Below are 26988 nucleotides of genomic sequence, written 5' to 3' on the forward strand. Positions count from 1 at the left end.
AAGGAACACAAGAAACTTGGGGGGGGGGGGGGTTGCAACAAGTTGCAAAGATCTGGATAAAAGCCTCTTTCTCAAATATATAGGGAACTGAGTGAAATTTATAAAAATAAGATCCATTCCACAGTTGATAAAGGGTCAAAGGATATAAATAAGCAGTTTTCAGAAGAAGAAATCAAAGCTATCAATAGTCACATGAAAAAATGTTCTAAATTGGGGCAGCTAGGTGGCGCAGTGGATAAAGCACGGGCCCTGGAGTCAGGAGTACCTGGGTTCAAATCCGGTCTCAGACACTTAATAATTACCTAGCTGTGTGGCCTTGGGCAAGCCACTTAACCCCATTTGCCTTGCAAAAAAAAAAAACCTAAAACATGTTCTAAATCACTACTTTTTAAAGACAATGAACTAGAACAACTCTGAGACACCACCTCACACCTATCAGATTGGTTCATGTGACAGAAAAGGCAAATGATAAATGTTGGAGAGTAGTGAAGGAGTCTAGAAAAAATTTAAGGAGTAGTGAACTAGACTGACCATTCTAGGAGCAATTTGGGACTACACCGAAAGGGCTATAAACTCTGCATACCCTTTGACCTAACAATTCCACTCCTTAGGGTCTATATTCCAAAGATATCAAAGAAAAAGGAAAGGGACTTATAAATACAATAATATTCATAGCAGCTCTTTGTGCGATGGTAAAGAATTCTAAATTGAGGGGATGATTATCAATTGGAGAGTGTCTGAGTAAGTTGTAGTATATGATTATAGTGGAATACCACTACTGAGCTATAAGAAATGACCAGCAGGATAATTTCAAGGAAACCTAGAAAAACTTATATGAACTCATGCAAATTGAAGTGATCATGACCAGAAATACATCATACGTGGCAGCAGAAATATTATAAGCATGATCAACTCTGAAAGCATCAAGACAATGAACTAAGACTTCTCCAAAAAAAATTGTACTGAAAAATGCTATTATACTTTGAATACAGATTGGAGCATGCCTTTAAAATTTTTCTTTATTTTTATTGTTTGTTTTCTTTTGTAATGTGGCTAATATGGAAATATGTTTGGCATGATCTCGCATGTATAATCCAAATCAAAGTGCCTACATTCTCGGTGGGGGGGGGACAGGAAGGAGACAAAGAAATTGGAATCCAAAAAAATTTTTATAAATATTTTAAAATCTTTTTATATGGAGTGGGGAAATAGTTAATGAAATAAAATAATGTTTAAAAATAAATTTTAATCTGTTATAAAATAACAAAGAATTTAAAAATACATGAAATGATGTAGTATAAAATAAGCAAAACTAAAAAATAATACATATGATATAAATGGAAAGATCAAATACAATTGAACAATGTGCAGTTGTAATGACCAAGCTCTGGAGAGAGGAGAAATTTAATCTTTTTTCTTTTACTAGATGGCAAAATGGATGAAAAATTGGAGTCAGGAAAAACCAGAGTTTAAGCTCTGTCTTAGACATTTGCTATCTGTGTAAGCTTGGACAAGGTAAATATTTTCTCAGCCTCAGTTTCTTCAAGTATAAAATGAAGAGGCTGAACCAGATGTTCTACCTGGGTCCCTTCTAACTCTAAATTGATCCTATGATCTTAAGGGAACAGGGAGGGAGAAATCTAGTGATGTAAAATGTTGGATATGCTATCAGACTTGGTCAATTCATTTTTTGGTTTTGGTGAACATTTTTTTCCCCTTCTTTTTCTTAATTTTTTTTTACAAGAGAAAATTCACTGGGTATGGGAGAAGAGGAAGTGTATATTTGAAAATGCATCTGCTATAAAACAAAAAGCATGTTTTAATAAAAATGAAAGGGTTGGTCTAGATGACACCAAAGTTCTCTTCAAGTCCGAAATCTATGATTCTATGTTAAAATACATTGCAAGGTTACAAAAAAAATTTTATTTAAAAAATGTTGCTTTAAAAAGGGGAACTCTAAAAACACTTCAGAAGCTATAGCCATATCAAAGAGATGGGTCCCCTTCCAATCCAAAGTAGATCTAACAACCAACTATGGACTGTAGTAGGAGAGATAAACCTAAGCAGGAGAATGAAAATGCCCTTGTCAGGAAGAGAGAGCCCCAACAGCAATCTTGCATTTCCTTTCTTTTGATCTGGAGGCAAAGCCTCTTTTACAGCAGTGAATGGCTCCTCTAGTGACAATGGCATAATAATGGAGCTGTTGAAAGTGAAGGGAACAGTATTTTTAAACCCCAGCACTTTATTATCCCTGAAAGAATCTAATTCAACTCCTACTGTTTTAGAACTGGGTGTCCCCTAACAGGTCTAAGAGGGAAAGAGGGAGGAGAAAGAGAAAGGTAGCCTCAAAGAAGACAAATCAAACCTGGGTATGATTACTGTGGGGGGACCTTTGTTGAATTCCTTTGAAATGCTTTGTCTTTCTCAATTATGTGTGTCTTTCTTGTAAGCTCATAAGTCAAAAGTGGGGGAAGGGGGAGAAAGAGAAGCTTTTAATAGCCAGAAGAGCCTAAAAGTACCCCAGTACTCTCATTCAGGGCTGTGAGTCAAAGATGCTCCATCATCAATGTAAACTACTCTCTTTCTTAGAGCTTGTTCTTTCATTTGTAAAATGGACATATTACTTGTTCTATCTACTTTCCAGGCTTCTTTGAGGCTCAGCTGAACATGTAAAGTTGTTTTTTTTTTTTTTTTTTTTTTTGCAAACCTTAAAGCAATACCCAAATGTGATTTTGTCATTGTTATTATAATACCAAGAGGAAGGTATTTTTAGGAAGCTGGGTGTTACAATGTTGAACTGAATCAGGAAGATCTGAGTTCAAATTTATTTTACACATTAAATGGCAAATCCCCAAACTTTTCTTCCTCAGTTTCCTCAGCTATAAAATGGGAATAAAAATAAGACTTACCTTATAGAGTTGCTATAAGGATCAAATGAAATAAAAACGTAAAACATTTTGTAAATTTTAAAGGGTTATTTATACAAATGCTGTTATTATCATCACAATTTTGCAAATTAGAATGTTGAGAATCAGAGTTCTCTAGGGTCACAGGGCTAGGTGGGGCAGAGGCATTCTCTCCTTATTTCTTCCTTTTAGAATCCCTAATTTCATTCATAACTCTGTTGTATATGAGATTTTTTTCTAGAATCTAGAATGTTTTCTAGATTCTAGAATTCTAGAAGCTCCTGGTATCATCCATGGGCAAACTACTTTGCTGTATATGCATATATGTGTGTGTGTGTGTGTGTATATATATATGTATATATTCTAATCTTGTATATAGTATATAGTATACATATATATGTCTACATACACACAGAAGGCTATTTATTCCTCATAGAATGTTAGTTCTTTGAGATCAGAAGCTGTTTCACTTCTATTTTCCTATCCTTGTTTTTGAAACCTGGGTTCAAGTTCTGAGTTTGATATTTACTAGCTGATCTACCACTAACAAGTTACTTAATATTTAAATTATGTTTTGTATCCCCTATCACAGTGCCTTAATGATTAATTGTTGATTGATTTATCGAGTCAAACCCTGAACTCAGGTCTTTTGGGTCTACTATTGCAAATATTGCAAGCCTGTTAGTTATGGCACTTAATGATTGAATGATATTGGGGCAAATCACTTGGCTTCTCTCTGTCCCTCATTCTCCTCAATTGTAAAATGAAGGGGTTGGGTTGCACGAACAATTTCATAATTTAGTTCTCTAAAAAATGATTCACTCAATGTCCAACAACTATTGTCCCCAAGTCCAACTATGTCACAGTGAACTGTGACCACTCTTTTAAACTTAATTTACCAAGAATTTCAAACTGATGCTAAGCTATGATATATCTTCTATAAGAGTACTTACAGGGGAAAAAAAGAATCAAATTATTTGATTTTATATGTTTATTCAGAAGGTGGTCAGCCTTTGATAAAAATTGGAAGTAACTGTTCACAGGCAATGTTTTTAATGTATAATCCTATCATTTCAAAAGTTTTGTTCATATGGCAAGTTTTATAATTATGCGATTACTAATCTGAATATTCATTCATGTATTTTGCAAGATTATATCTGTCTTACAATATAAAATCAACTGGAATTTTCCATTCAACACAAGTAACTATAAAGTTGTCAAGAAGTAATTGCCCATCTTTAAGGAACAGTTCTTTACCTTCTATCAATTAATATATCCAACTGAGAATAAGGATAAGATTTCACAAGATGAACAGGATCATTTGCTTCCCATTTACTTTGATCTGATCCTACATATCCACTGTAATCCTTTTTTTTTTTACCCTAAGGACAGAAAACTAGATTGCAGATTTGAGAGAATGCTGACACAGATTTGGATTTTCCGGGATTCATCAAAGCACAAATCAGAGCTCTCTGGCCTTCAGTAGAATGGCCAAAAATAGACATCTTCTCTGGGTCATCTGGAAAATTGGCATTTGTCAGTCAGGTGGCTCATCTATTATATGAGCAAATCCTACAGTTGGTTTTCTAAGGTTCTTCAGTAGCATTCACATAAAAAAAATCATCACCAGTACCAAAGTCTCAGTTGTCATCTTCTCCTTAAATATTTGCAACCATATGGATGGAAGTCTGGTACAACAACGAGGCCACATTCTGCTGCAGCTTGGTGTTAGCCAGCTTTTATAATAAAGTTTGTTCTATGAAAGTTGAACCAGATAGCCAGGACATTTTCCAGTGTCTGCCTTGCCCAAATTTAATTTGGTATTTCATTTCCACACTGTCATATCCATATACTTTCTAAAATCCCTCAATATGCTTGTTGCTAGAATCTGTTTCAATCTGTTTTTTTTAGTCAAGGGCATAATTTCTTTGCTATTTGGTTGCTATTCAAGTATGCCACCCATACACCACTTAAGAAGTACAATGTAGATGGTGGTAGAGACATGATCTCTTTGAGGTTCTATCTGAGACTAAATGTCTTCAGGTTTGGGTCACAATAGCATTACATTTCAGTTTTCACAACTAATAATTAGAGGCTATATTAATTTTTCTTAATTAACTCAGAAGAACCAAGTTTGAAGTTCTGAAGTTTTAAGATATATATGTCCTAGAAGTGACTGGTCTTGGTCATTTTAAAAGAACGTTGACAAATTTGAATCATATACCTCATTCTTCAGCTTTTAGTCACTTAACTGTGAACCAGGAAAGGAAAAGGAATTAATAGATTTCCCCTCCAACAAGTTACCTGAGTTACCTATTTTCCCATTCCTCTAAGTAGTGGTGTCTCTGAGAAAGAACTCAATTTCACAGGCAGATTCAGAAAGAGAAGTTATCTATTTCACAAGAGATTGTTTGATTTTACATGTAAAGATTTTACATCTGAAAAAGTCTATTTGAGGTCCAAGATAAAATCAGGGGTGGTGATAAAGACACTCTGTGAAGAGAGAGTATAATCAGAATCAGGGTGTTTCCTACTATTCAACAGCACCTCCTCCTGAGATCTGTTTATCTATGGTCTGTGAGTCCAGGAAGACTCAGGCCCTGATTTCGCTGAATAGTTGTTAGGAAAGTCGCTGAGAGTGGAAATTCATCAAAATGAGAAAGGAGTAGAGAACCATAAAAGCTTTGGATTATTGCCATAGCCATACACAAGCTTGTTCTATACTTCCTGCCTCTGCAATCTGACAGTCTGTTGACTTAAGAGGGTCAATATAAAGGGGCCAGAAAAAGGAGGTGCAAAAGGACTCTCTATCCCCTCCCCCCACAATGCCTTGGTGACAAGAGAGCCTTCCTTAATGAGAGAGAATCTCTATTCTACATGTCTCAGAAGGCTATGGTTAAGCTAGTCTTCAGTATGTGAAGTTTGAGAAGTGAATCTGTGGGCAATCTCACAAGTAAAACTTGGGGAGACAAAGGAGATTTTACTTTGGGGGGGTGTGGGAAGGACCAGAGTCATTACAGCAAAGGCAGTGAGAAATGAGAACTAGAATAAGCAGTAGCTTTTGAGACCCTACAGAGGGTAGAAGAATGGAAACCTAGGACAGCTACTGAAGTAAGGAACAGTAGTTGAATGGAGAGTGTGAAGGAGGATTTGAACATCATTGGTCTAGACTCTGATAATGACTAGGACCTATGGTCGGATAGTCATAAATCCAGAGTTTAAAGGAATATTCAAGGACATCTAACGCATTTTAACAGATTATAAAACTAACACTCAAAGAGATAAGGTTAACTTTGTCAAGGTCACACAAATAATAAGGTAGGATGTGAACCCAGGTCCTCCAACTCTAGAGCTAGTGCTTTTCCCATTAAACTATTACCTCCAATACCACAGTTAACCAAGGTAAGCAGTGATTTCTAAACCTGCAAGATTTATAAGCCTGAAGGAAAACTGATTGGGAAGATCAACTTCCAGTTCTAGTACCAAGAGTTAAGCCAACTATCTTTTCTTCCTTTTTACTGGAAAGGCAGGTGTCTTCCTCCCATATTGTAGGTATGTACTCTGGGAAAGTTTGCTGATTGCTTTAATTTCTTGTTGGAACCTTATTTCATTAAATGCCTTTGACTTTTTGAACTCATGTGTCATCTGGTTTGATCTGTTAAAGCAGAACCCCTATTCCAAGCAGTCTTAAATCTGATTATAGCTTTAAGAGACTGGGTTAGTCCTGGGATACAAGGTGAAGAAAAGTCATAGGTATTGATTAATTGGCAGGATACTTAAACTGAGATTTTCTGGTTAATCTCTCATTCAGATTCCATTCTCTTTTAGACATAGAGGAAACAATCCATTAAATGATCTATGAATATTGGGAAAATGGTAACATTTAGAATTAGTCATTGTGAATGGCATGAGTAGAAGAGAACATGAAATTGGATGCTATAGAACCCTAGGCCTGAATAAGTCACTATACTTTTCTGAGCCTCAGTTTCTTCATCTTCCAAATGAATAAGTTGTACTAGATGACCTCTAAAGTCTCTTTGACATCTAACCAGTTAAGATTGCTCATTTTATTTCACAGTGATGGAAGAAGTTATCAACAGTAATTTTGTGTGTTATATTTCATATATAATAATGTTTTTGCTTCACAGCAAAGGGTACACATTCTGTGCTGTTTCCCCAGTACTGGGCATGGATTTGTGTTGATTCATCCACCTTCTTTCCCAGTACTCCTTGTAACTAATGGAATTCATTTGGAAGATAGCTAGTAAGGTTAAAGGTCAAATTCAGGTTTGTGAGCATAAAAAGAACAAAGCAAAATAGCCCATTAGGATTTAATTTGGAGCCTTGATCATATAACACCATTCTTTAGATAAATGAACACAAATTTGGAGTGCAAACTTTTTTTCTAAAGTTCTAAGTGTAATGTCACATCCATGATTAGCATACTGTCTCCCACACAATAGTCACTCAATTTGTTCATCATTATTAGAGGTTGTGGGAGTAGTAAAAAACAATAATACTAATGCCTTAAACTTATCTAGTGTCTCTTGAAGTACCTTAAGTGATTAGTTACATCAAACTTATTCTTCCTTAGGGCATCCCTGCATAATACATGCTTCAGAAAAAGCCCAGAGCCAGGCATGCTAACTGACTTTTTTCTAAACTAATGCTCCAAATGAAAAGCAGAATTGAGAAGTTCCTAGAAATGACATGTATTTTCAGGCTATCAGAGTAAAAGAGGATGAGGCTATTGGTCAGATAAAGACTAGAAGGATCACTGCAATTAAGTGTCTGGCTAACAGCTGCACCAGGAAACAAGGGATAAAAGTGATGAGGCAGATATCAGAATTGGCAAATTTCCCCCTTCTATAGCCCTTATACATACCTACACCCCAGCACACAACTGGAAGGATTCAATCAAGGAGGCAGTGTGGCATTTAATCCTTTGTCAGAATTTGAGAAGTCTCTTTTGGATCTCTTTAATCTCCTTCAAGACCTGTGAATTAACTCAGTAACTTATAGCCTGGACTGATGAAAGGCTATGTAACAGAGAATTGGTCTTAGAATCAGGAAATTCTGGGTTCCAGTTCTGATTCAGATGTCCTAGATACTCACCATAGGCCAATTCATTTAATCTCTCAAGTCCCATCTATAAATCTATAAATTACAAGCTGTGGAGGGAAAATTTCATACCAGGAGTTCCCTACAAAAAAAATAAAAATGAAACTAGAGAGGGAGAAAGAGGGGGGCAGCTGTTTTATTTTTGCCCAGAGCTTAGTACTGCATCTGACTTCTAGTAGGAACTTGAAAAATGTTTGTTGATTAATTGATTACAGATAAACTGCAGCTCAGAGGTAAGGGATTTGCCCAAACTCATAGTGCTAAATGCTGTCAGAGAAGAGACTAGAATCCAGATCTCCTAAATCCTCCAACCCATGTGAATACTCTAGGAAATGTGATTTCAGAATCTAAAGTATAGACAAATTTTAAATTGTCTGTTCAGCCAGACTGTATCCTGCCACCTAACAACCAAATCATCTGTCAGTTTACAACACAACCATCAGGAAGCATTTAACAATCACTTTCCAAGAGGCAAGTTCAATCTTCTGAAAAATTCCTTCTCAGAGAAAAGTTTGGACCACTGGGTTTCTGAATATATCTTTTTTTTTTTTTTTTTTAACAAATAAGAACACATGAAATCAGCAAACTCCTTGATTACAAGGACAGTTTTTCTCCGGGTCTTTTTATCTCCACTATCCAGCACAGGAGGTTTTTAAAATAAAAATGCTTGTTGAATTTTTTTTCTTATGTAAAAAGAGGGGGTTGAACTAGATGAGGCCCTCCCATCTTTAGATCAAGGTTCCTATGAAGTCATTTAACCCTAAAGTCTCAGTGTTCTCATCTGCAAAATAAAAGTGATTAAGGAGTAATTATACCTCATATGGTTGTTGTTGCCTCAAAAGAGATAACCAATATAAAGTATTTTGCAGATGTTAAACCCCTATATAAATGTCAGTGATTATAATCACTGAAATTCAGAGAGAAAAGAGACAGTGGGTGTGAGTCCACCATCAAAGGACCTCTAAGGTAAGAGGTACAAACAGGCCTCAAAGGATCCAAGATAAAGTTGAAATGGGACTTCAGGTCACAAGGAGAAACATCCTCTTTTTTAGATGAAGAAAGTGAGATCCCAAAGAACCTTTGTCCTATCTTTCTACAAGAGTCTAAAAATCTCAAACATCTCCTCTCCACTAGGGGACACAAAATGTAACTAATGAGACTAATTGATTTTTTACTAATTTGAAACTGCTGTAGATGGGCTTAGGTTGACTCTTATGGTTAATCTGTGGGAACTTTGGTTGGGGGTATGATTTGCTGTCTCTTTGAAAAGTTCCAAACTATCCCTAGGGATCTGTGGCAATAGCTTGGTGTCCCTCTTAGCTACATACCCATTTGGAAGAAAGGAGAATTCAAGTCTTTTAACGTTTCCTGACAAACAACCGTTACTTTCAAAGTGTCTGGTCTGATGGACTCCTGTAAATCACTGCTACCAAGAGATATTGGTGCCCCAGTGGCTTATCCACTTATATTAGAATATAAGTCAATGGGTATCCAGACTTTACTGGTAATGCTCTCTGAGACACAATAGATCCATTTCTTTATTTGGCCAAAAGTGAGGGTAGATGGTCCTTTAGAGTAGGCATTTGCTGAGAGTCCTTGAATTTGATTTTTGAAATGTTTTGAGAACAATTTCAATGTGACTGATTTCCTTTATAATTCTAGGCTTTTTATTTGATGCATTTAAAAACATAAGTCCATAGGCATTCCCAAACTGCCAAAGAAGTCTGTGCCACACACACAAAAAAGGAAACAAACCCTGCTTTTGAGTAAAAGTAATCTTAGTAGACATCTTAACGAAGAGAAAAGGAAGTCTATAGACATGGATGGAGGTTCCAGAGTGGTAACTGGTAACTCTCTCACTTGCTGCTTTTACTATGATGAGTAATGGTTAGCAGCTGCTCAGGCTTTTTGCTCTTTGAATTGATTTTTGACAATTTACACAACAGCCTCAATTAGGTCAAGCACAGCTCAACTAGTTTTTATGAGAGAAAAATGGAAGCCTACAAAAAAGAGGAAAAGTAACTTAATAAAGGAGACAGAAAATAAGATAGAGAGCAGAGAAAGCAATTACAGTAACTTTTATTTGTGCAGCACCTTCTTCTTTGCAAATCACTCTTGTATCTCTCTTCCCTTATTCTTTTTGAATTGGCCAAACAATGCCTCACAGATAATAAAGGACTTTAGGTGCTTTATATTGTATTAATTAAATTTCAAATTAACTAAAAATGTGTGTTTTGTATTAATTATTAATGCACCATTTTGTATTAATTTAAAATAATTCTTCTAACATCTTCCTGGAAATGTGGGGATGTTTTGTGTCACAATGCATATTTGTTACAAAATTTTTATTTTTATTTCTTAATTTATATAGGGGGATTGGTAGATAACATAAATGTGTGTCAATTACAAAAAAATAAACTAAAATGAAAAGACAATAAAGTTTCACTCAGGTGTCTCATTGGTTATAGATTTAGAGCTGGAAGGGACTATAAAGGACATCAAATGTGAGCCCCTCATTAACTTTAGAGGGTAGGAAACTGAGCTCTAGAGTTATAAAATGACTTACATAAGACCAAACATATTGAAAGTAGCAAACCTAGAATATGATTCTAAAGAGTACTGATTCATTCAATGCAATAGTCTTTCCAAGACCTGTACGCAGGAGTATTATATTAAAGCAGGAGGAGGGGGAAGGGAAAGATGAAGTACCCAAGTCATACTCTTAAGTATAATCTGCCTTATTGATATTTTCTCTATCACCTTTTTTTATTTTTTAAGTTTTCTTTTTCTTTTTTCTTTTTTGGCAAGGCAATGGGATTAAGTGGCTTGCCCAAGGCCACACAGCTAGGTAATTATTAAGTGTCTGAGACTGAATTTGAACTCAGGTACTTGTGACTCCCAGGACTGGTGCTCTATCCACTGCGCCACCTAGCTGCCCCCACTCCATCACTTTTTAAAATCTAAACAGCCAACAAAACAATAAATTGAAACCTGATTTGTAGAATTTGCCAATTTCCGATGAGTAAATATTCACACTGAAAATTGAACCATTGGCTCTTCTGGATCAGTTCAAGCTTACTTCAGCTCACTCCTGTCTGGGAGTGATCCTGGATTTTCTAAGCCTCTGCCAGTGGAACGTATTTGTTGGTGGGTTGCACCAACCTTGAAAGTCTTGAAGAGTAACCTCTGTGATGGAATATATGTCTGTTTTTTGAGAACTATGCTAGACAAGTTCAGAGGGCCTCCTCATCAAAGATTTAAACATCAAGGGATGAATAGGAAGGAAGGGAGATGGTCACTTTTAAAGGCTGTCTGCTAAAGTGTAGAATCTCAGATTTTCAAAGTTTCAAACTGAACTAAAAATAATTCAGAAAAGAAACTAGAGATGCTATGGCCATGTCAGTTTGAACCCACAATGCCATTGTTACTTCCATTGTCTTTTGTGCATTTATTTTAATAAAATTGTTTTACAGCATTATTATTAGTATTATTTTAAATAAAAATGAAGCTACCCTGGAAAGACTTAATGATACTAAAGCTTGACACTGAAAAGTTATTATACATAAATTATGATACCGTTGCCCATGTTAATGAGATGTCATCTTCTTCATGTGATTTACTGCCATCTTGTAATAGAAAAACTTCATTTCCTTGACACCTGGGTGGTAATGGAACTGATAATTTCATGCTGCAAATGTTTCCTTCTCTCATCTTCTAGAATTGTTTTAAAATCTTGAGTGCATTGTCAGGTCAGAGAGAATGATATTAGTCTCCGGCAACAGCATGTGCACACACACACACACACACACACACACACACACACACACACACATACAAAAGCATTGACTTAGTCTTTACTCTGGAGGTGAGTGGCCAACGCTTTTCTTAAATAGAATTATAACTGTGAAGATGGATGTCTTTTCTTCCTCAGCAACAGAGTTTGGGGAAGTGACAAGTATGAGTAATTAAAACTGGCAGGGACTTGGAGGAGAGAGTTAAATTTGACTTTGTAAATTAAAAATAAGGATTTGGATTTTTAAAAAAGAATTTCATACTTTAGTTAAATGCTCTTAAAATTCTGTTTTAAAAAATAAACATTTTACAACCAAGCTGGCTGGAACAAAGACAAAGGTACATTTAAAATAATGTTTATTTTCTTACTTTGGTTAATTACCAATATAAAAAGGCAGCAAAAAATGTCAGGGGGTGATGTGGGGTGGGGAAGGGATGAGAGGAAGAGAATTTATTCCAGTAATAATATAATATACAAGTACTTTCAGGGCAGCCTTCTATTGACAATATACTTCTTTTAAACTTTTTAAAATTTAAGTATTAATATATGCAAATATCTAAATGGATACACACATATAAATGCAATGCTGTTTAATCATTTCAGTCATGTCTGCTTCTGAGTCCCTTTTTGTGGGATTTCAAGGCAGAGATCCTGGAGTGATTTTTTCATTTCCTTCTCCAATTCATTTTACAGATGAACAGATAACTGAGGTAAATTGGGTTAAGTGATTTACCCAGGCTCACACAGCTAGTAAGTGTCTGAGGCCAATTTGAACTCAGGAAAATGAATCTTCATGTCTCCACTCTATCCACTGCTTCACCTAGTTGTTCAACATATGAACACATACATACATACATACATACATCCATACATACAGCAGATAGATAGCACAGTAAATAAAGGGTTTGACTTGAAGTCAGGAAGACCAATTCATTGAGTAGATCTTCTATGGAAGATGTATATAAGTGACCAAATTATACAAGGTTAGCAGGAATAGAAGAGTTTTGATCAAGTTGGTAAAAAGTATATGTATATACCAAAATATAGTGAGAAATATGATTCATCCCAAGGCAGAGAGAAGGGAACAATAAGGAAGAGTTGCCCCAAAGTAAACTGACTGACAATGTTATTTGGGCCCTTTATCCAAACTGTCACAGAATACAACATAAACTTTTCGATACAATAGTCCACAGAGATTAAACCTTTCTCTGCTAGACATTGAGGCACCTAAATGGAGAGGGTGAATAGAACGCTGGGCCTGAAGTCAGGAAGATATGAGTTCAAATGCAGCTTCAGATACTAGTATATGACCCTGGGAGAGTCACTTAACCTCTACCTGCCTCAGATTCCTCAACTGTAAAATAAGTATCATAATAGCACTTACTTCCCAAGGGTGTTGTAAGGATCAAATTGAGATCAAAGTTGGTAACCTGACAATGAAAAAGTACTAAATCCTTATTTTCTTTCCTTTCTTCTATAAAGAATTTCAGTTCCAATATTAAACATCAAAGTTGAACCAAGGCTGCATCATATAACATAGTAGGTGAAATTTGGAAGTGTCGAAAGTATTGCTGAATCAGCAGTGAAAAGTCCCTGGATTGGAATCTCATCTCCATCACTTATTTACCAGTGTGAAACTCAGAAACTACAATCTCCCTTAACCTCAGTTTTCCATATATGAAAAAATGGAAATAACACAAAAAGGCATCAATCTACCTGATAGGATTACTGTGAAGTTTAAGAGGAAATATACATATATAAATTATTATCCAGCAAAGTTTAAGTGTAATGCTATTGTACAACACAAAAAAGAGGAATAATTTAGATATTGGGTTGAGAGTATGCCAAGAAGTTTTAAATTTCTGTTTATTCTTCCATATTTCTGGATTTTTTTCTGTCCATACACAACTGGCTAATGTTAACATAAACCAGGTCTATTGCCTGGGGAGGGGACAGATAGAGAATTTAAAAAAAGTAAAGATACTAAAATTAAACAAGACTATGGAAAAACAGGAAAGGTGAGATTTTAATTGCACAGCTGTTTGGCAATTTAAAGTTATGGTTCCAACATCCAATTTAACTGTTCTCCTTGGAGCATATGCATTACAGTGGGGTATTTTATTACATAATCATTGAACAGTGGGCAGCACATTTACTTAGCAAAGATAACCATACAAGAAATAATCATTATAATAAACCTACTAGAAAGTTTAGACCCAACTTCTACCTTCCTAAGGGTTACTGCACTTAATGTTTCCAGAACACTTTATACTTTCAAACTGCTTTCACAATCATTCATTAATTACACTTCCCTATAGCCTGCAGAAATAGGTCAGCATTATTATCTCTATTTTAGGGAGCAGGAAACAGATATGGAGATACTGGATAACTTGCCCAAGATGTTAATACGGCAAAATCAAGGGCACAATACTGGTGAATTACGAAGAACACTGAACCAAGAGCAAAATGACCTCAGTTCAAAGCTAGCCTCCAATAGTTCATCCCTGTGACATCTTGGGCTAGTCAGCCTCTCTGTTAATCAGTTTTCTCATCTATAAAATGAGGGCTTTTGGCCAAGATGACCACTAAAGCTCCTTTTATCACCAAATCCATGATCCTATGCTTCCAGGCTTTTTACATTATTTGGGTCTCAGTTTCATAATTGGTAAAAATGAGGGAAGAATTGGCCTTGATGCCTTTCCTCTGAAATTTTAACAGGTCAAATTTTCTGCACATTGGCTCCCAAGTAGACTGTGAGCTCCTTGAAAGCAGGTATGATTTTTTCTTTCTTTATGTCCCTAGTACTAAGCTGAGGGATAACAAGTAAATGCTTTTTGAATAACGAATTAGATGACCTCTAAGATCCCTTCCTGCAAAGAGTTCATACACCTATAACCTAAATTACTTCAACTCTCTGGGTTGAAGTTCCCTGATCCATAAAATGAAAGGGTTGGACTATAGTATTATCTCTGAGGTCCCTCTCAGTTTGAAGGGTTTATGATTCTCAGAGACTCCCTGGCCTCACAGCCCACTTTTTCAATAAATGAATTGTGATTTCCACCTTAGACTGAGTCTTTGGGCATACATTCCCCTCAGATTGCTAAGGTTCATGGTCCAAGAAAAGAATTAGTCTTGGAACCATGTAAAACAGTGAATCCATGGTAACAGATCAACTTTTACCTTTTCACCACCTCAAATGGCAATTTTTTTTCCTTCTATATTTTAAAAACATGTTCATAGTTTATAATAGTAATATCCTGGTGGGAATGGCATTTCCTGAGAGTAATAACTATCTAGGTTAAGGGCCTGAGGTAAAGCCAAGAGCCTGTAGCTCCTCAAGCTGAATTCATTAACTCCTAGGATACAATTTTCCCAGGAGCCCCTACTATTTTAATAATAAATAACAGCACTGGATACGTTTCATCTGAGGATTCGGAAACATCTTACAAATATTATTCATTCTGCCTCACACGACCCCTGGAAGGTATAGTTAATAAGACATGTTGGGGATTCTGTCATCTCCCAAGAGAAGAAAAATAACCAGTTGCTATCTATCCTTTACTTGAGGGTTTTTTTTTTTTACCTCTGACAACAAAGAAGCAGCAGCAGGATGCATCCCAATTCAAAGAACATCATACTTGGGAGTCAGGAAGTCCTGGATTCAGGTCCTGGATTCAGATACTTCCTAGCCATGTGATTTGGGGAAAATCACAATCTCTATGAACCTCAAACTGTTCAACTATTAGGTGAAGTTAATGATGTGAGACTAACAGGGGTTGGGTGCAAAGGAGTCTGCAAGTACTAACACACTATATAAATGTCTGATATTATGATTATGAGCTACATTATGAGATGCAGAGTCTACAGTGCTAGCTTAGAATCAGGAGAATCTGGTTTAAAATTCCTACTTCTGTTAAGACCATGGGCAAGAAGTCTTTTCTTACTGTTCTACTCCTATTGATTATTTCCTTTATTCTATAAGGGTGGGGAAACTTTTTTCTTCCAAGAATCATTTACATATTTATATCATAAAATTCACTAACTGTTTTTGGTCAAATACTTAATTAATTTACCTCTAAAAAGTTATTAGATTTACTGAATTTAGAGACCCCCTGTGGGATGCCCATTAATCAGGAGTTTCCCTCTCCTCTATAGATTTCATCTTTACATGTTTGTTTTTTTATGTTGCCTCCCCATTAGACTGTGAATACAATGAGACCTGGGATAGAGTTTTTGCCTTTCTTTGTATCCTGACAGCTTAGTGCCATATGTGCACATTTGTTGTTGTTCAGTCATGTCCAATTCTTCATGATCCTATGAACCGTACTATCCATGGGGTTTTTCTTGTCAAAGTTGAGCCACCTAGCTGCCTCCTTTCTGGAACATAGTAGGTGCTTAATAAATGCTTGCTGACTTCATTCCACATGCTTCCAGTAATTTCTCAGAACTTGTCTATTAAGCAGTGGGTGTTTTCTTTATTGGTGAAAGGAACTCTAATACCGAGTTCTTCTGTACTGTAGAAAACATAGATCCTTCCCATGTGATTATGCATGGGATGATGGGTAGTGGCAGTGGTGGTAGAAAGGAAGAGGAGAATTCAGAGGCAACACAGCAGAGTTAGAGAGATGACCCTAGAGTCACTGAGATAAGGTGAGGGTTGCCCTTTGCCAAATACTTGTCAATTGACTCTGGTCAAGTCATTAACACCAGTCATTTTCCTAGCTTGCAGATAAAGTGCTAAATCATTTTGGTGGAAATTCTCTAGAAATACTCTCTCCTGATGAAATTAAAAGCCTGGTCAAAATATTATTAATATAATTTAAAACACTCTAAATCATATTTAGAAGCAATAAGGAGAATGATCCTTATTGCCACATGCTGGTTGCATGGGAACGAAGTTCACTTTCCTTAAGTGAACCCACTGTGGTATTTATACACATCATATTTATATGTCTGAACACATAGAACAGTGGAGGAGAAAAAAGAAAAAAAACAGAAAAGCAAACTGAAAATGATAGCATACATCCATAACAATTAACTTGGGTGCCAACATAGGCTATTCTCCACACTGTGAAGCAACATGGTAGCTCCTTGGAGAAGATGGAGGACAGGAGAAATGTAATTATGCACTGAATTTCAGGGCAGTACAGCCATGCCTTGATAAGCTTTTATCCTAATTACAGAAACCCTCCTTAGACTTTCAATTTAGTTTAGCTAGGAATTTGATATTGGTTACTTTCAACTGAATTCTGCCATAGTAGAACTATGTTGAATGGCAAAGCAAGAGACAAGAGTTTTCTGGAAACCTTTTCCCACTGCTCTTTGATACTCTCAGAGGCACTCACTTCTTAAAGATGATGGGGGAAAAAACCCTTCTCTCTGCCCAATATCTATCTCTCTGCACTAATGTCAAAGAAACATGGTGGCTTATTTTAGGAAGACCTGTGTTTGAAACCTGTCTCATACACTTTCTAGTTGTTTGACCTGACTTATTCACAAGTTACTTAACTGTGAAATTCAAGTTCCTCATCTCTAAAATGGAATAATAATAATATTATCATTTTACAAGATTGTTGTAAGGTTCAAGAGATATAAAATGTATAAAGTGCTTTGTAAATCTTAAACACTATATAAATGCTATCTATTATTATTAGCACTGAAGAACCTATCTTTTTTTTTCAGTTTTATTGCTCTTGTTTTTACATTATAAATATTTATGGATTACTTCCATTTCATGAGAGGTCTCTTGTAACAAGGTAAAAATAGAATGACCTAATCTTAAAGTGAATGCAAAATTTCAAATCTGTATCACACCCACACATACCCACCCACTGCTTTATTTTTAAAAAATGAACAAAAATGTTTTCCCTTCTTCCCACCACTTGCTACTCCATTGGGGGGGGACAACTTTTTTGGCATGTATATATATATACATATATATATATATATATGTATATATATATATATGTTCAAATATGCATGTCTGTGTGTTCAAATAATACTTACTAGCTGTGTGACCCTGGTCAAGTCACTTAATGCTGTTTAATGCTGTTTGCCTCAGTTTCTTTAACTGTAAAATCAGTTACAGAAGGAAATGAGCAAATCACTCCAGTATCTTTGATAACAAAACCCCAAATAGGATCACAAAGAGCCGGACATGACAAAATAACTCAATAACCATGTACACCATGACTGCCTCTTGGCTCCTTTTATTATATCTGCTAATCACCAGGAAAGTAGAATAACACCAAACAAATAAAAGAGCACTCACAGAAGAAGAACAGTATACTAAAACAAAACAGAGATGGTTTCAAAATACCTGGGCTCAATCCTTGAATCTGTACTCTCCTCCAAAAGCTAAGCTGGAGTCCCACCTTCATTTCCTCCTAACAAGACCCCCCCACTCCCAAGCTATGAATGCCTTTCTTTCAAAAATGAACTCATATTTCTCCTTAATATATTTGGCACACACACACACACACACACACACACACACACACACACACACAAAACTGGATTCAAATTAGGCCTCTAACACATATTGACTGTGTGACCCTTAGCGAGGTACTTAACCTTCAATGTTCTAAGAATTGTCTAATTTGCAAAGAAGTTATTGACCTTCATTGAAAGTTTTTTCACCTGGAATTCTCTTTACCAATCTAGTTCTCTATCCCAATCCCCATCTGATTGTCCAATGTTCTGCATGTAAATCTGGGTCCAAGTTTCCTCATCTAAAGATGCCGTGAATTGGATTGGATGCCCTTAGAACTACCTTACAGCTCTATTATCTATTCTTCCTGGCCATTTCCAGTTCATGCTTTTGGCCCTAGTCATCATCCCTCATCTCCCTCACTCCTCCACCCACACTGGAACCCTGGACTCTGACAAATGTGATTTAGACACAGTTTGCCTAGGACCAGGCCTCCGAGATTTCTGGGTCGTCCCCATACCATGCTACCACCATTTTGTCTAGGTCCTTTTTTTGTGAATTATCTTAGCCCATTTGAAAAGAATCTCCTTGAAAAGATTGCATTGCCCTCCTTGAGGACAGGGATTATTATTTTGGCTTGGTAGAAACCTATCACTGAGCCCTGGCAAATAAGCATTTAAGAAGTAGTTTATTCATTTATCACCTATAAAACAATTTCCAGTATTTTCAATGAATGCCTTATTAATAGCAAAGGTTCTAGTTATATTTTATAAAATAGAGTTGCCTCTCTCATCATTGTTTTTATTAAGACTGTTAATCATTAGGAAAATTGGTTGGTTTAAGTTTCATCTCTTTTCCCTGACCACTCTTCAGATGGGGTGTTAATGAATTTGGAGAAGGACAAGGAATCCAGAAAGATGACTGGAATGGGGCATGGAAAATTCACTATTCATTCAATGATTCAATACATATTATACAGATACTGTATGTATGACGTTGTGCTAGGGGACGTAAAGAATATGCATCGTCCTTCAAGCTAATAGCTCTAAAGGATGGAGAATGGACTATATGCTTTGTATTTGATGAGCAGCCCTGCATTCAACTGTCAAGGCTGCTGTAAAGTGAAACTGAATGATGTTAAATGAATAGAGATCCCTCTTGCTTGCACTGCTAACAGAGGCTAAAAGGAAAATATCTATTTACACCTTTATGCAATATCTTTCAATCCTTCTGAGCAGCAAAGTAATCAAAAGTTGCCAGTAATTACTGCGCTATGTGGCTCACAGTGACCTTCTACTGGCCTCATGTGTTACATCATGTATTTCAGAGGAAAATAATTATCACTACATGCCTAAACAGATAGAACTAGGAGATCCAGTCAGCTGCAGTCTTGTCCATTATGAATCAGAACAGATTCAAAAGAGAAGCAAAATTAACCACATGTGAGTAACCACCCAAGAGACCAGATGAGGTCTCCAAAATTTAGGAAGTAAAGGCAACCTTAGTGTCCCATTTGCTCTGCAGAAAGACTAGAGGCCATTCAATGAGAAACTGAAATTATTTTAAAGGTGAGAGTTATCCATACTAGTGCATGATTCAGGTTTCTTGCTTCTCTTGGATATGCCCATACAGGAAATCGGAAACCATGCAGATCATTCGCTTAACAAAAATGATGATTAAAAATGCTGGACTTGGAAGCTTTCTAGATGTGTGACTAATGTAGCTCATCCCCTGCTCAATTTTTGAAGCTGTCAATAATTCAGGATGTGTATGCATGGCCTTGAACACATTACTTTCTCATTGTTTCAGATAACTGTAATAGATATTCTATATAATTAGCAGAGCAAGGGATGAGCTCCATTGGTAGAGGGAATATTCTCATAGGGAGTTCCCCATGCTGATGAAATTATGTCTGGTCCAAAAGAAAAAAAAAAGCAAAACTATTAACTATATAAGTCATAAATTGTGATTATGTAGATGAATTCCCAATTTGGTATTATAATCTTTTCTAACTTATGACTACCTGAGAACTGGCAGAAGTTCAGAGTTTAACTAATTCACTCATGGTCAGACATCTAATAAGTCTAAAGTGTGTCTATTTCCACCTGGCTCCAAATAAGCCTAAAGTATGCCTATCTCCTCCTGGCTCCAAATTCCACACTCGAACTATCATGTTACATAAACTCCCATCTAAGATAAATTGAAAGATCAGTCTGGATAGATAGATATAGAGCTAGAGGATATAAACACATATACCTATATTTATATAAAATTACTGAAAAGCTCTTTATCCTCCAGAGTCCCACTAAAACTAAACAAAGAAAACTACAAAATTCTTTTAAAACAAATAAAATCTATTAGACAAAATAAAACAACACAGCAACCATGTTTGAAAGTATATTCCTCACATACATTTCAGGAAGATATATTTCACTATCCATTCTCCAGAAACAAGACATATTAAAAGGTGAAATCTGACTACCTCTTAATAGTGTTTTAGGTTTCCATTCTTATTGTCACATATATGTATTACTCCTGGTACTGCTTACTTCATTCTTTATCAGCTCTACAAGTCTTATCAAGTTTCTCTGAACTCCTCATTTGCTCTTTCCAATGGCATAATAATATATACAATGACATTTATAACACACAATTGCTCTGTCATTTCCTAATTAAACTGGAAAAGGAAATGGTAAACAAATTCCAGTATCTCTGTCAAGAAAGCCTCAACTGGGGTCACAAAGAATCAAACTTGACTGAAAAATGACTTAAAAACACTAATGCATGTGATATGCATAATGCTACATGCTTTATAATTATTATCTTATTCGATCCTCAGAGCAAACTGGGGAGCTAGGTGCTATCACTAGACGCCTTTTACAAATGTGGAGACTGAGGCAAACAGAATTAAGTGACTTTTAGTAGCAGTGTAGAAGAGATGGACTAAATGACACTAAACTGGGCAAATATCTGAAAAAGTAAGTTGAAGTAGATGGGAGTTGGCATTAAAAGATATGGGGTTCAAGTCACAGTTTTACCCTTTTCTTAGACACAGGAACTCAACTGCAATTTCCACATCTGTAGGCTAATGGTTGAAATACACTCACTACATAATAGTTGCTATGTAAAAAATGCTATTCAATTCATAATATACAATATAAAGGGACTTTTAATTGAAAAATGCTTAATGAATTGCAAAACATTTTGTTAATCACAAGTTCCCATTTGAACTTAACAATAACCCAGGTGAACCAGGTCTCTCAACTCAAAATCCAGTTATTTTTTCAACTCAAAAATCCATTTTTTTCACTTTTAGCAAAACTGCTTTCATACTCTCATGTACAACCCTAATCCAGTGCAAAGGGAACATTAAAAGAACTGGGAAATAGACTGATTGAAACAGGCTATCAGGTTACTTCAGCTCACAATTGTTTTCTGCTATTAGGATTAGATCACTCCCAGCTGTAGGGCTCCCATAGCATCCAAATAAGCTTATGGTCGAAAGTATCTAATTATTAGGAAGCATTTACTAATCAAAAATAAAGAGCTATACAAAAGTGGAATGACTTCTCTTACCCAACTCCCATTTCCAAGAACTCTTCAAGCAAAAGCTGAATGACCATTTGTTGGCTAGGGGATAGACAAAATTCCATTCTAGTCTTGATGGACTCAATGAAAGTCCCTTTCAACTCAAAAATCCTGTGAGTTATTATAGAAAGCAAGTAAAAGCATAGGTAATTGAAGAATAACTCACTATTCATTGAAAGATCTTTAAAAAAAAACCGAGATAAGCCCGAGTGATTAGATGGGTAGGTAGGAACACAACCATCAATTTTCCTATTTACTCTCAGATAGTTCTTTGGGAACAGCACCTTTCCCATTGCCCAAGAAGTTCTTATTATTCTATCTAGAAGAAAGGGAATATCATTTAAGGAAGTAGAACTTAAAGGGAAGGAAGTGGAACTTAAAGGAAAATTTGGGGAAAATCCAGATATGATAGTTGTCCAAAGCATGAGTAGTCATGCAAATGCAAGTCTCCATATGTGGATACTCTCATTGTCTGTTTACTGGATGAGTCCAAAAGTTGCTAAAATGTGATCCTGCTAGTAACCTCAATAGAAAACTCAGGCTCGCAGCCCTAAAGGAGGATTAATCAGTCTCTTGTTTGGGAAGCCCTATAAATTCAAAGGTATAACCAGAAAAGTCAACTTAGAAAGAAAAAAAGGAAAAAGTGAAAGGTAAGAATCATCATTTATCACTGGATAAATTAATTGGGTTTTGGCAATCTCATATGTAACCTTTAAATATTTTTAATTAACAAAAAAACTGATGTCAACATGAATGAACTATAATGAGTATATCTGAAATGCTTAGAACCTGATGTCCATGTGACTCATTAATAGATGGTATCTCTTCCTATCACCCAAAACTCATAGATCAAAGAGATATATATATATATATATAATCTATATATGTTGAAGACCATCATCTGCTCCCTTACTTTGAAAAAAAAGTGAAAAAAATGACAAATTCATGTTAGGAAAGAAAGGACAGGTTTGTTTTTTTCTCCTTATGATCTTTCTAAATGCAGAAAGGAGGAGACTAAGAGCGGTTGGCAAAATATCTATCATTTTTACAATATTTTGTAGTTCCTGTTGTTGTTAGTCAATAGTTTTTCAATAATGTCCTATTCTTTATTACCCCATGTAGGGCTTTCTTGGCAGAAATACTGGAGTGCTTTACCATTCCTTCTTCAAGCTCAATTTACAGAAACTGAGGCAAATAAATTCAAGTAACTTGCTGAGGGGAGCAGAGCTAGTAAGTATCTAAGCACAGATTTTAACTGGAGATATCCTAACTTTAGAACCAGCACTCTTCTCCACTGGGCCACCTAGCTGCCCTGTACAGCATTTTTTAAAATATATTTTGATAAGTTTTTCAGAGACATTACTTCAAGTATCAGGGTGATTCATATTTGGATAATTCTTCACATGCCTACAAACATGCACTAAGAAATACATTCAAATGAGATTTAGCAACGCAGATAAGAAGAAAAAGGAATAACAGTGAGAAATGATATTGTACCACACAGAGAATTTCCAAGCCCTGTTGCTCTTAGTTTTTAAATTAAACTATTTACTGTTTGTACTAGTATTGCATTGCCAGTTTATATGTCTTAACCATTATATATTATCTATTCCTTAGGTAAACATCCTGCCTCTCCATTTGATATGAGTTGGGCACATTGCAATGACACTTGGGGTATTTGCTAGATGAATTCCTTGAATCCCAAATGCTATGCTGCAAGAGGGAAGACACTCAGTGTTAAGACTACTGCAAATACTGAGATCATATAGAAGACAGAGCTAGAATAGACCTTGGAGATCATTTAGTCCAACCTTCTCATTTTACAAATGGGGAAAATGAGGTTCTGGGAGGTTAAGTGATATACCTAAGAAAGATTATTCAAGTAATTAATAATAATGTATACTATTATCAATAATAATGATAATAATAATATAATCATCTATGCTATGGCAGTATTTTTATTGTGTTCCTTTGTTTTCAAAGAGGACCAATGGCATTACAGAACTTGTATGTGAATTAGATTTAAATGAGTCAGAGCTGCAAAACATCCTGAGTCTCATTCCCTCTACCAGAGTTATTGAAGTCAAAAGTGGCAAGACAAAAAGTCAGAACACATGGACAATGGCCTAGGATTCAGAAGATGATTTGGGTCATTATCTGAATGATCTCTAAGCATCACTACAGATGCCTTCATAGTCATTGGAACATTCCACTGAGCAAAGTCTTCACATGCTTTGGGTATAAATTCCTCTTAACTCATTAACAGATTTGAATTCTGGTGGTTACTCTCAACCATCTGCCAAGAAGGTTTTATCAAAGTGTGGCTACTGTGCATGCTGTAGCTTATTGGAACCACAAGTAAGAGTTGGGTGAATCAGGTGGATACCAAAGGTAGACGGATAGCCCCGAGAAGGGCTCAGTATGTCTGATAACAGAAATACTAGTCCTCCTGAACACCCCACCCATGTACCCCAGTACCATTGTATAGTGGATATAGTCCTGGGCTTAAATTCAGAAAGACCTCAGTTTTTATGCACTCATAGCCATACACTAGCTATGTGACCCTGGGGCAAGTCACTCAACTTCTCTGTGCCTATTTTGTCCTCAGTAAAATGAGGGAGTTAGATTCAATTATTTCTAATGTTCCTTCTAGGGCTAAATCTATGAACTTATGATGAGAACACTGAATATGAAGGAACAATGAGACATTGACTCTTTCCAGGAACATTTCTATCTGAATCCTATCAAAGAAGACAACAATAATGACTTTATATAACACATTAAAGCTTGCCAAGACTTTTACTTGCATTTGATTAAAGCCTCATAACTTGTGAACTAAATAGGACCTCCATTATATAGATGAGGAAACTAAAACTCAGAAGAATTAAATAACTTTTCCTTAGTCCAATGAAGTAATCAGGAGCTCTCCAATGTCAAATCTAGTGCTTTTCCTATTTCATCATGGAGTGTCCCATAATAGACATAAAATAAATAAGATAATGTATGTAAACACTTTGCAAATCTTAAAACACTTTAGACAAATTCTATTATTGTTATCATCATTAATATTACCATATATTTTATTATTATTAATATTATTATTAATATCATTTGATGATGCTGGTGTGTTTTCTAATTCCTCAGGGCACATCCATAAATCCATGAAACGCATATACAATGTCTTCTTTTTTAAACAAACAAACTGAATAGGCAGTGTGAACTTTTAAAAGTAAGTTCACACCACATTTTTAAAACCTAAAAAATTTTTAAAATTAGACTTTTATGATTCCCACCCTAGCTAACACTCCTCAATCTCTTAAAGCCAACTTACTATTTTTGCCTTTATAGGACATATCAGGACAGAGAGAGACATCCTCAGTGATCTAATAATGCCCCATTCTTTTAACATCTTGCTACAGAAAATCTCAAAATCCATTTCTGTCTACTTTCTTATTTATATTTGAAGGAAATCTGCAGGGCAAATTCAGGTCAAAATTTTAGTCAAGATCTCCTTCACTTGAGGATCTCTCCCATTCAAGATTCTCCCATTATGTTACTTGCCATTAACAGGGGGCACCCCATTCCCATTCTAACATGTTATTTCATCATATAATCCTCTGAATTTATGTTATAAATCCCAATTTCTGAAAAGAATCAAATCTAAACTCTTGCCACTGGACTTCAGGGCACACTAATACTTGCCCACTCCCTACAGAGTCGCTATTATGGTCACATTCTTTTTACCTTCTTAAAAGTCCTGTTCTTGATATGGAAATCTGCTTGGAATCCTTCTCCCTCTGAGTCAATACAAAAATTATCACCCATGCTTGATATGGTCTATAATTCTCCCTCCAAAAGATTTTAATTTTAATACCTGAGAACATGCTTTGCAACATTTTCCAGAATAGAGCACACCTGTGCATTTACAGAAACATATCAGACTGACAGAGGTGGGGAGGTTAGCCAGACTATGATCATCCAAGCAAAAACAGCCCAACATATAAACAGTTTGTACTGCTGCTGAAATTACCCTTGCTCTGGGAACCTAAAGGCTAATCTTGTCACATTACTCCCTAAAAATTAAATTATCAAACAAAATTTGGGATGTCAACAGGCAGCAAATGTAATCAAAGTGTCAAAAGCCATATTTATGTCTTAAATGTGCATTCAAAAATGTTTCCCAAAGTGCTCTCTTAACCAATATTGAAAACCTTATTTACTTATATATCAAAAAAGACTTTTTGAGCTTTTAGCTTTGGGTTCCAAGTTATGGGTAGCACTAGGGATATTGAATACAGTGACTCTTAAGGAAGACAGCCTTCAGGGATTCAAGGAGTTCATCTAGAAAATACCCCAAGTATCACTGAAATGTACCCAACTCATATAAAAATGTCTGTTTGTGTACTATGTGGTATATAAACAACACACACACACACACACACACACACACACACACATATATATATATAAATTTGGGATGTCAACATAAGCATGCACGCACACATACACATTTACTGCCTTTGACATTCCAAACTTTGCTTGAGAATTTAATTTTTAAGAAGTAATGTGACAGGGTGGCTAGGTGGCACAGTGGATAAAGCACCGGCCTTGGAGTCAGGAGTACCTGGGTTCAGATCCAGTCTCAGACACTTAATAATTACCTAGCTGTGTGGCCTTGGGCAAGCCACTTAACCCCATTTGCCTTGCAAAAAAAAAAACCCTAAAAAAAAGTAATGTGACAAGATTAGCCTTTAGGTAAATTATAAATAAGCAAATAAATAAATGTGTATCTGTGTGTATTTGTGTATGTAATATACACATATTTTTCATATATCAAATATATTTTTCAGATATTGGAACATATGTGCATAGATGTGTGTGTGTATGAAAAAGGCAACTAGGATGCATATTGGATAGAATATTGAACCTAGAATTAAAAAGACCTGAATTCAAATCCATCCTCAAACCCTGGGAAAATTGTTTAAAGTTTGCTGCCTCAGTTTCCTCATCTGTAAAATGAGGCTAATAATAGCTACTTACCTCCCCTGGATGTCATAAGGATAAATGAAATATTTGTGAAATAGTTTCTAAATCATAAAGCACTATATAATGTCAGTTATTATTGTTGTCAATATTATGCTTATCTGTGA

The 26988-nt window shown here is 35.8% G+C and overlaps 1 protein-coding gene and 1 pseudogene across 1 annotated transcript in view; both read right to left on the bottom strand.

Moving 5' to 3' along the window:
* EXT1 (exostosin glycosyltransferase 1) overlaps positions 1–26988 on the bottom strand; it is a 342884-nt gene that overhangs the window by 134219 nt on the left and 181677 nt on the right. The window lies entirely within an intron of this gene.
* LOC141498310 (S-formylglutathione hydrolase pseudogene) lies at positions 370–26564 on the bottom strand (annotated as a pseudogene).

Source organism: Macrotis lagotis, chromosome X, assembly GCF_037893015.1.
Source record: "Macrotis lagotis isolate mMagLag1 chromosome X, bilby.v1.9.chrom.fasta, whole genome shotgun sequence".
Classification (NCBI taxonomy): Eukaryota; Metazoa; Chordata; class Mammalia; order Peramelemorphia; family Peramelidae; genus Macrotis; species Macrotis lagotis.